Source organism: Suricata suricatta, chromosome 16 (genome assembly GCF_006229205.1).
Source record: "Suricata suricatta isolate VVHF042 chromosome 16, meerkat_22Aug2017_6uvM2_HiC, whole genome shotgun sequence".
In the NCBI taxonomy this organism is placed as follows: Eukaryota; Metazoa; Chordata; class Mammalia; order Carnivora; family Herpestidae; genus Suricata; species Suricata suricatta.
This window is the reverse complement of record NC_043715.1, coordinates 55,996,872-56,006,058: the sequence shown is the minus strand read 5'-3', so window position 1 is coordinate 56,006,058 and position 9,187 is coordinate 55,996,872. Positions and strand designations below refer to the sequence as shown.

Here is a 9,187-nt window from a genome sequence, read left to right as displayed (position 1 = left end):
GCAAGCAAAGTCACATGATGCTCATGTGTCCTTGGACTTCCTGCTGGTGGGAGGAGCAAGCGAAGGCACAGGCTGCACATGCATCCTTGGATTTCCTGCTGGTGGGAGGAATCAGCTAAGACCCAATCTGCATAGTTTCCATCCCACACTCCTTTCCTGAAATGTGTTTTGATAAAGGATGACTTTTACAACGTAAAAAGGTGACTCCATACAGATGTAAAATAAACACAGATCAACATTTGTATTTACATCATTGTGAATGAGGGAAGTAGGATGATGCCACCACTGTTTACACAGGACTCTGAAGAGCAGACTTCTTTCCGGACGGGAATGTTGAACGGAATTCTCCAGTGTGAGCAATGGCTTCTTCCACCCGCTCTTGCCTCCTCCCGGCATTCTCTGTTTGGGCCTGTACATGAGGGTCCCTGTACTGTCGATGATTCCTCTGTGAGGTCAGTGATTGGTGATTCTTGACCAGGGAAGTGTAGCTAGGGAGCTCTCCTTCTGGCTTCTCGATCCTTTTTTGTGTGGTTTTCCTGTATTAACCTTCACACTTCTCCCGTCTGTACTTTGAGACTATCTAATCCAACATGAGAGTCTGTTTCAGACATGCACACCCGCATGGGACACATGCCCATAACTGACACCTCAGATTCAGTCTGTTTGAAGCCACAAGGGGTAGGGGTGGGGGATGCTCAATCAGGACCAGGGGCACGTGGTCCAGATTTCCATCCAGAAAAATAGGGGAGAGGAGCCTGTTGTAGGCTAGTTTGTGGGATGTAATGTTAAACTTCTTCTGGAATGTAATGGGTTAACTTCTTCTCCAATGCAAGGGGTTAACTTACAGACTGTTTGGTTGTAAACTGTTCCCCCTCTCCTTTTCTGTGGTCTGATCAAGGCCACACCTACAGAGAAGTGCTTAGTCACTGTCCCATTATGATTGGTCATTTAGAAGAGGAAAGAACTAACTTGATTGGTTCCCATCAAGACTGGTGATCTGCATGCTACAATGTAATTGGCTATCACAGAATCCTATGTGTTGTCATAGGTTAACAAACCTGAGTAAAATAGAAACCGGCTGTCTTGGCTTCTGTAAATTGCTTTGTGAATGCATCTCCCCGTTCACTATTCTGACTAACTTCGTGGTAACTGCTAAAACATTGAGATGAAAGCCTCTGCAGCTCCCTGTTAGTTATCAGAAGGTGTGACTTCCCCTGCTTGCTAAACGCAACCCCACCCCTTTTACTAAGACCAGGCAAAGACAGTTAACTGATGAGAAATCATCCCCATCTCACAATATCTTAGATGTCTGGTCATTTAAAGGGACAAAGAAACGTGAAGGGATGGGTTCCCGCCACAGATGGCGTTTATGTATTGCAATGTAATTGGCTACCATGGAATGCTATGGAGTGTATTGGTTAACTAAATGATGACGTGTTTTGTCCATATATTCTCACTGCCGCCATTGTTCGCGACCATTCTCTGTTCCTTAACACCAGGAAGATCAGGTTTGACCCGGCCATGATAAAAGCATGCCTCGCTTCTATTCGGCATTGGTGGTCTTTTCTTAACAACCCCGCAACAGTGTCTATATAATAAATGTAACCATTGTTTGGGGCCATTCCCTGCTCCTTGCCATCTGGAGTTCAGGTTTGGCCCAGCCGTAAATACAGTTTTGCCTTGCCTCAAACGGCTTTGGTGGTCTCTTCAACATTGCTCTACAACAGAGCCCACCTTCCAAATTTCCCCAGGGGTTCTATTAGGTCCTCTGTGAGAGGACGGTGGGGTCCCTCTAGAGTCCACAAGGATGGAAAATCCCACCATATGACCCTCCATGATCCTAGGCACCAGTGGGAACTCGGCTTTGTTCTCTGTTTGCTGCTGTGGTTCCAATTCCAGTTTTGGAAATTTCATTTCCCGTTTCTCTGCATTTGTCCGTGGCTGCATATTTCACACATACCCTGAGTGGCAATCTTGGCGCTCAGAGCAGACAAGGTCTCCAGGGGGTGCATCAACCAGCCAGCTGACTGCAGAGGCGGACCCCAGGATCCATCACCTCATCAGGACACAGCCCAGGCTCATCTCACCAGGTCTGGAAAGTCACGGTGACTCATCCTTCCCATGCACCCAGCACCAAATCCCCACAACCACCCTGGGGTTTGTCACCCAGGACAAAATGCTTCAGATGGGGAAACTGAGGCTCAGAGAGAGGACATTACCACCTAAGGTCATGTTGACAGTGGTTGACCCAGGAATATTTCAGTGAAGATCCGTTTTCCTTCAAAATGTGACCTCTACACAAATAGGTGTCCCCTAAAGTTTACAGGCAGGACCCCAGAATGGCTAGGACAGTTTGGAACAGGAATGAGGGACACTGTGGAGGTAGGAGAACTCACAAGCATGTTCTCAGGAAGAGAGGGTGGATGATGACACAGGAAAATAGAGAAGCCCATGAAGACTGTGACAGAAAGCCCACACCCTGGGGCCAAGAGAGGTTTTGCGTTTCCTTCTCCATTTCCCTGTATTTCACCTCTGTGTGCATCCCCACCGTGACCTTGACCTAAACCATGCCTAAATGTCACAGGTGTGTCTGCACTGACATGAAGCCATAGAGGAGCCAGAATCCTCATCCCTGCAGCACCTCTGGGGACCCCGTGTGAGGTAAGGACCCCTAGGACGGGCTGAGAATGAAGGAGACCCCCTAGGGGAGGCTCTGGGAGGGAAGGATGTGCCGTGGTCTCCTCACCTGGACGGGGCTTCTCAGGAGGCCTTGGGTCCACTTGCTGCACCGCCATGGACACCACGTGTGGGCCTCTGGGGACAGGCTGTTCCGCTTCCTGTGGGGCTTCTGATGTGACAGCCCCATGACCAGAAGAACCAGCCCCCAAGAGGCCACACCCTGTGCTTCTGTCTGACCTGCGGGCACCGAGGTCTCTCCCTGAGCACAGCCGGGGCCAGAAGCAAAAACACCATGACCCACACCCTCACGGCCCTGCTCCTCCTAGGTGAGATCTCAGGAAGGGAGGGGACGCCCTAGGCTGGGAGGGACCCTGTCCCAGCCAGGCCCTGGGCTGTCAGAGGCCCCAGGCACAGGAGGATAATGGGGAGGAGGGGTTCTGCTCAGGATTTGGGCAAACCTCTCACAGGGACTCTCTTGCAGGGCTGAGTGTGGGCCCCAGGACCCGAGCACAGGCAGGTGAGTGTGTCCCCAGGGGTCCCGCCCCACCTCCTTACTGGGGACAGGGGTCCCCCACCAGGAAGATGGAGATGGAGTTCTGGGCAGATAGAGAGGGGACATCTGGGGGTTGGGGGCTGAGCTGGGAACTGGGGTTGGAGGACTTGTGATCCAGCCTCTGTTTCCTTCCAGGGACCCTCCCCAAACCCTCCATCTGGGCTGAGCCAGGTTCTGTGGTCCCCTGGCAAAAAGCTGTGACCATCTTGTGTCGGGGAATCCCGAAGGCCCAAGAGTTCTATCTGATTAGAGACGGACACTCAGCGACCTGGGGCAGAGAGAAGCCACTAGAGCCTGGGAACACGGCCAAGTTCTCCTTCACATACATGACAGATGCATATGCAGGACGGTATCGCTGTTACTATCAAAGTCCCACTGGCTTGTCAGAGCACAGTGACCCCCTGGAGCTGGTGGTGACAGGTGAGAGTCCCTCAGGGTCCCAGCCCAAGGCTCTGCCCTCAGGGAGGAGGGTCTGCTTTCTGGGTGTCCCCCTCTCACAGCCCAGCCCTGGGGATACTGTGGGAGGATCTGAGCCCCACTTAACCCCCCTCCTCCTCTCCAAGGATTCCATGGCAAACCCAGTCTTTCAGCTGTGCCCAGCCCCATTGTGACCTCAGGAGAGAAGGTGACCCTCCAGTGTGGCTCAAGGATGGCATTCAACAGGTTCGTCCTGATGAAGGAAGGAGAACCCAGGCCCTCCTCCACCCTGGACTCCCAGAGACACACTGATGGGCAGTTCCAGACCCTGTTCCCTGTGGGCCCCGTGACCCCCAGGCTCAGGTGGACGTTCAGATGCTATGGCTATTACAGCAACACCCCCCAGGTGTGGTCACTTTCCAGTGACCCCCTGGAGCTCCTGGTCTCAGGTGAGAGACTCTGATGTTCTCCCATCCAGGTTCTGAGGCACCAGACAGGTTATGGAGGCTCTGCTCCCAGGGAGCCCCGGATGAGAGGGTGAGGTGAGGGGCCCACGGGGATCTCACAGGTCAGAGACACAGAGGGTGAGAGACAGTGAGACCCGGGGTCAGGACGAGAGAAAGGAGGTTTGGGAAAAACAGCCCCTCAACCCACGGCTGGTCTTCCCCCAGGTGCATCCAGGAAGCCCTCCCTCCTGACCCAGCAGGGCCCTGTCGTGTCCCCTGGACAGAGTGTGACCCTGCAGTGTCTCTCTGATGTCGACTATGACAGATTTGCACTGTACAAAAAGAACTCACGTGACCCTCCCCTGCACCGTGTCCAGCAGCCCCAGGCTGGGCTCTCTGGGGCCGACTTCCCCCTAGGCTCAGTGAGCTCCTCCCTCGGGGGCCGGTACACATGCTATGGTGGACACAGCCTCTCCCTCGAGTGGTCGGCGCCCAGCGACCCCCTGGACATCCTGGTCGCAGGTGAGGGGACTCTGCACAGGTCCTGCTGGGGGTATCCCAGGTGGTGGTGGCCGGGACCAGGAGTGTGGGGTCCCCAGGGAGGGAGAGAGACAGAGAGAGACAGGGGATGGGGAAGGGGAGAGACTCAGAGGACAGACACTCAGATCAGAACAAGGATGGACAGCCCCTCACCCCCCTTCCTCTCTCTAGGACAGCTCCCCTCCACGCCCTCCCTCTCGGTGCAGCCGGGACCCACGGTGTCCTCAGGAGAGAACGTGACCCTGCTGTGTCGGTCCCTGAGCTCTGTGGACACCTTCCTCCTGTCCAAGGAGGGGGCAGCCGACCCCCCCCTGCGTCGTAGATCAGAGGTCCGAGCTGGGCAGCACCAGGCCGAATTCTCCATGAGTCCTGTGACCTCAGCCCAGGGGGGGACCTACAGGTGCTATGGCTCACACAGCACCTCCCCCTACCTGTTGTCACCCCCCAGTGAGCCCCTGGAGCTCCAGGTCTCAGGTGAGGAGCCCCTGACCCGTCCTTACTGAGTCCATCTTCACAGGAAAGCCTGAGACAGTGACAAATGTGGGGGACAGGGGTGTCCCACAGAGGATGGTCCAGCCCGGGAGAGGGTGGAAAGAGCAGGGGCCTCCACCCAGGTGCCCCCATCCTGCAGTCTCAGCAGAGGTGAAGGGTACAGGGGCTGGATGAGGGGTGGGTGAAGGAGGATGATCCTGTGTAGACAGAGGACTCCACTCATCTCCTGATGCCTCCATGTCACAATCTGAACTCTGCTGTCTGCTCCCATGGGACACTCCCCTCCAGGAAGACTCCCCACATGTGGGCACCAGTCTGCTGCCCCCTGTGGTTACCTGGGGTGCACACCTGATACCAGGTGGGACCCTGCAAGGCTCTGGGGAGTAACTTAGTGTTTACTGTTTTTATATTTTTCCTTATTTGTCATTTTTTGTTCACTTGGTTTAAAATTTTATTATTATTATGTTTTATTTTATATGTCTAAGGAATCATTACTTTTCAATGGATCCCTTTGATTTGCTGATAATAATTACATCCAACACAAGAAAATGGAAATCTCACTTCTTCATTTGCAAATTGTACGTCAATTCCGTCTGCATCAAATACCTCATAATAATGATGTCAATGTAAAATGTTAAGATGGATTGAAGGTCATTTTAAGAAAACACCTCCTTTAGACAGCCAAATTATTTTTAGACAAAAAATAGCAAAATCTCTCTTTACACATAGAAGTATTAACTTATCTATTTCAGCTCATTTTTTGTTTCAGGGCTTTATTAGTTAAAATTCATTTTTTAAATAATGAATTAGGAACTTTTCTGCGTACAACTGGACACCTGATGAACAATTATATTTTCTCCTTGAATTTGGGCTGTGCTGAGATATGTTGAAAGTCTCCTACTTGTTGTATGACATCTATCGTTCAAACACTCAGATGACACATCTCATCCATTCTCATGTCTAAATTTTAATTTAAGGCTACTTAAATTGTTTGCATGGAGATCTATACAAAATAGTGACCTAAAATTGGTTTTGAGGGGTTCTTTACATCATTTTTCCAATTATAGGTCAAAGCAGGTGAAATATAATTGCAGATTACCTAAGTGTTCTGCTAAACCAATTAAAAATTGTCTTTTATTTATTTTTGAGAGACAGCGCAAGCAGGGGAAGATCAGAGAGAGAGGGAAACAGAGAATCCAAAACAGGTTCCAGGCTCTGAGCTAGCTGTTACCACAGAGCCCGACGCGGGGCTTGAACCCACGAACTGTGAGATCATGACCTGAGCTGAAATCGGATGCTTAACCAACTGAGCCAACCAGGAGCCCCTAAATTTTTTTTTAATGTTTGTTTAATTCGAGAGAGAGGAAGACAGAGAGTGGGAGGGGGAGGGGCAGGGAGAGAGGAAGTGCAGAATCTGAAGCAGGCTCCAGGCTCTGAGCCCTCGGCAGCACAGAGACAGCAGCAGCACAGAGCCCTGTGTGGGGTTAAACTCATGCAACATGAGGCCATGGTCTGAGCTGAAGTTTGATGCGTAACCAATTTAGCCACCCAGGCATCCCTGCTCAACAAATTTTCTAACACCACTGATTTCCACTCTTCATTATGGCTTTGAGACCAGAACTTTGACATCCTTAGTTCTGGACACTTAGATGGAGAGGAGAGAGAGATTGTCTTTTCAGATAAATATCAAATAATTAGTCCTCTCTCCTTGAAATCTTACAGCAGTTTCTAGAGTGCCTCATGACAGACAGAGAGACACAAGGGAAAAGGGGAATGAGTAGGAGGAGGACGAGGAGGAGGAAATGAAGAAGGAAGAGAACAATAGTGATGATGATGATGATGGTGATGATGATAGTGGTGATGATGAATATGACTGTAGTGATTACAGTGGTGGTAATGATGATGATGACAGGATAGACAATGATGATTCTTGGTGATGTTGTTGATGGGGTGATGGTGGGGACGATGGTGATAGTAATGAACTATGATAACAGAGATGGTGTTGATGACGGGAATGATGATGGCAATGATGATGTGATGATGCTGGAGATGATGGTGATGATGGTGATGATGATTCTGATGCTAATAGTGGTGGTAGTGATAGTAACAGTGAAGGTGATGATAACAATGATGAAGGTGGTGATGGTGATGAAGGTGGTGATGATGGTAATGACGGTGATGGTAGTTATAGTGATAATTGTAGTGATGATGGTGGTGCTGGAGATGATGATGATGGATACTCCCTCATCCATCCAGCAGGCCATACATGCCATTACACTGCTTTCCTTTGCACCCTCCAAAAACACAGACATTGCTTCATTCCTTACTGAAGAGCATGCAAAGATCGCTCTGGGGACCTGTACTTCCTATACTCTGTGAAACACCTTGTCTGGGTCATCATGTGGTCCCCTCAGTCTCCTTCTCCTTTTCAGGAATCAGCTTAAGTGTCACCTGCAAGTGAAGCCTCCTCTTCCCTGTGAGACTGTCCAGAAATCACCTGTATGCATAGACTCTCAAAAAGCACAATGTAAGGCAGAAATACAGTTTAATGTCTCACTACATTGATAGCATCGTTTAGAAAATATAAATCAGCATATATGTGTGTATGTGCCACACTGTAAGTAAACCTAACAGTATGAAGAACGATTTAATGGAGGAACATAAGGATGAGGAATTTGTAGGTGAAGGTTGGAGGCTGACCTGGAGGAAGGGAGCTGGAGGAGATGGAGAAAAAGGGAATCTGCCCCCAAGTTTCCACCCACTGCGCTCCTGAAATTCAGGTTCCTAAACAACCTAACCCCTCATCCATGGATGCTATATCCTAGTTGTTGAATAAACACAAGCCCTCACACCTACAAGTTAGCTTGCATGGGCCTGTGCCCAGAATGAACAAGAGAATGCAGGGGATCAATTTCTCGGGCATGAGAAACCATTGCTCTCGATAAATCAGAGCCTCTGGGACAAAGCAGAACACTTCTCCAAAGGGTCAGATGTAATGACTGAATTCACAAAGGATGAAGAGACAGAAAGAATCTGATGAGAACAGAAGGGATGCTTCTACAGCAGAGAAAGGGTCCAGTAGGGACTGCATGATACTTCTATCGTGAGAAGTGTGGAGAGACGAGAACAATCAGCCCAGGTGACACATTTGAGTCCAATTGGATCCTCATTTTTCTTCACTAATTTTTGGTTCTCAGAAGCAGCTGACAACATCAGCCCAGCACAGAACAAGTCAGGCCACAACACTGGTGAGTATAACAAATTCTGTTATAAGCCTGGCACAGAGGGTGACGTCCTGTCAAGAGGAGGTGGGTGCCCTGGGTGGATGTCCAGGATCTGGGCTGATTTGGGTCACCCCTAACCTCGGTGACGTTTTTGTCCCCACAACTAGCTTCCCACCCCAATGATTACACAGTGGGGAATCTCATCCGCATGGGCATGGCTGGCTTGATCCTGGTGGTCCTCGGGATTCTGCTATTTCGGGATCACTCCAGTCAGAGAAGAATCCAAGATACAGCTCAGAGGTAAACTCAACAGAGAACAATGCAACAATCAGAGTGGCAGAGTCAGAGAATTCCATCTTGTGTGACCAGAAGGTTCTGGAAAAGCATCAGCAGAACGTGCTGTGTGAATGGTCTGTGAGTCATTGTAAGAAGGAGAAGCCATGGCTCATGTGCAGAGACAATGTCTGGACTCTTCTACCATTAAACTCTGGATGTTCCTTCCAAACCATTGTTGAGTTGTCCTGACTGGCTCCTGTCTTTCAATAAAATACACTGAATCTAGCTTATATCCCACATGACAGATGTGATTCCACCCATCCGTACACTGTCATGCTCTGGTACAAATTCAAGTAACACTTTTTCCTCCACTTCTAATTGCCACACACCTTGATGTCCATGAAGGGGCCTCCATCCCCTCAGTTCAGATACTGCAAACAGTTGTAATCAAGCCTAAAGTAACATAGATGGACGCAGCCTGAGGAGCACCTGGGTGGCTCAGTCGGTTGAGCATCCCACAATGACTCAGCTCATGATCTCTCAGGTCATGAGTTCTAGCC

General features: G+C 50.0%; 1 pseudogene; it reads left to right on the top strand.

Annotated features, from left to right (window-relative positions):
• The first annotated feature begins 2,533 nt into the window (after positions 1 to 2,533).
• LOC115280027 lies at positions 2,534 to 8,919 on the top strand (annotated as a pseudogene).
• The last annotated feature ends 268 nt before the right edge of the window (positions 8,920 to 9,187 follow it).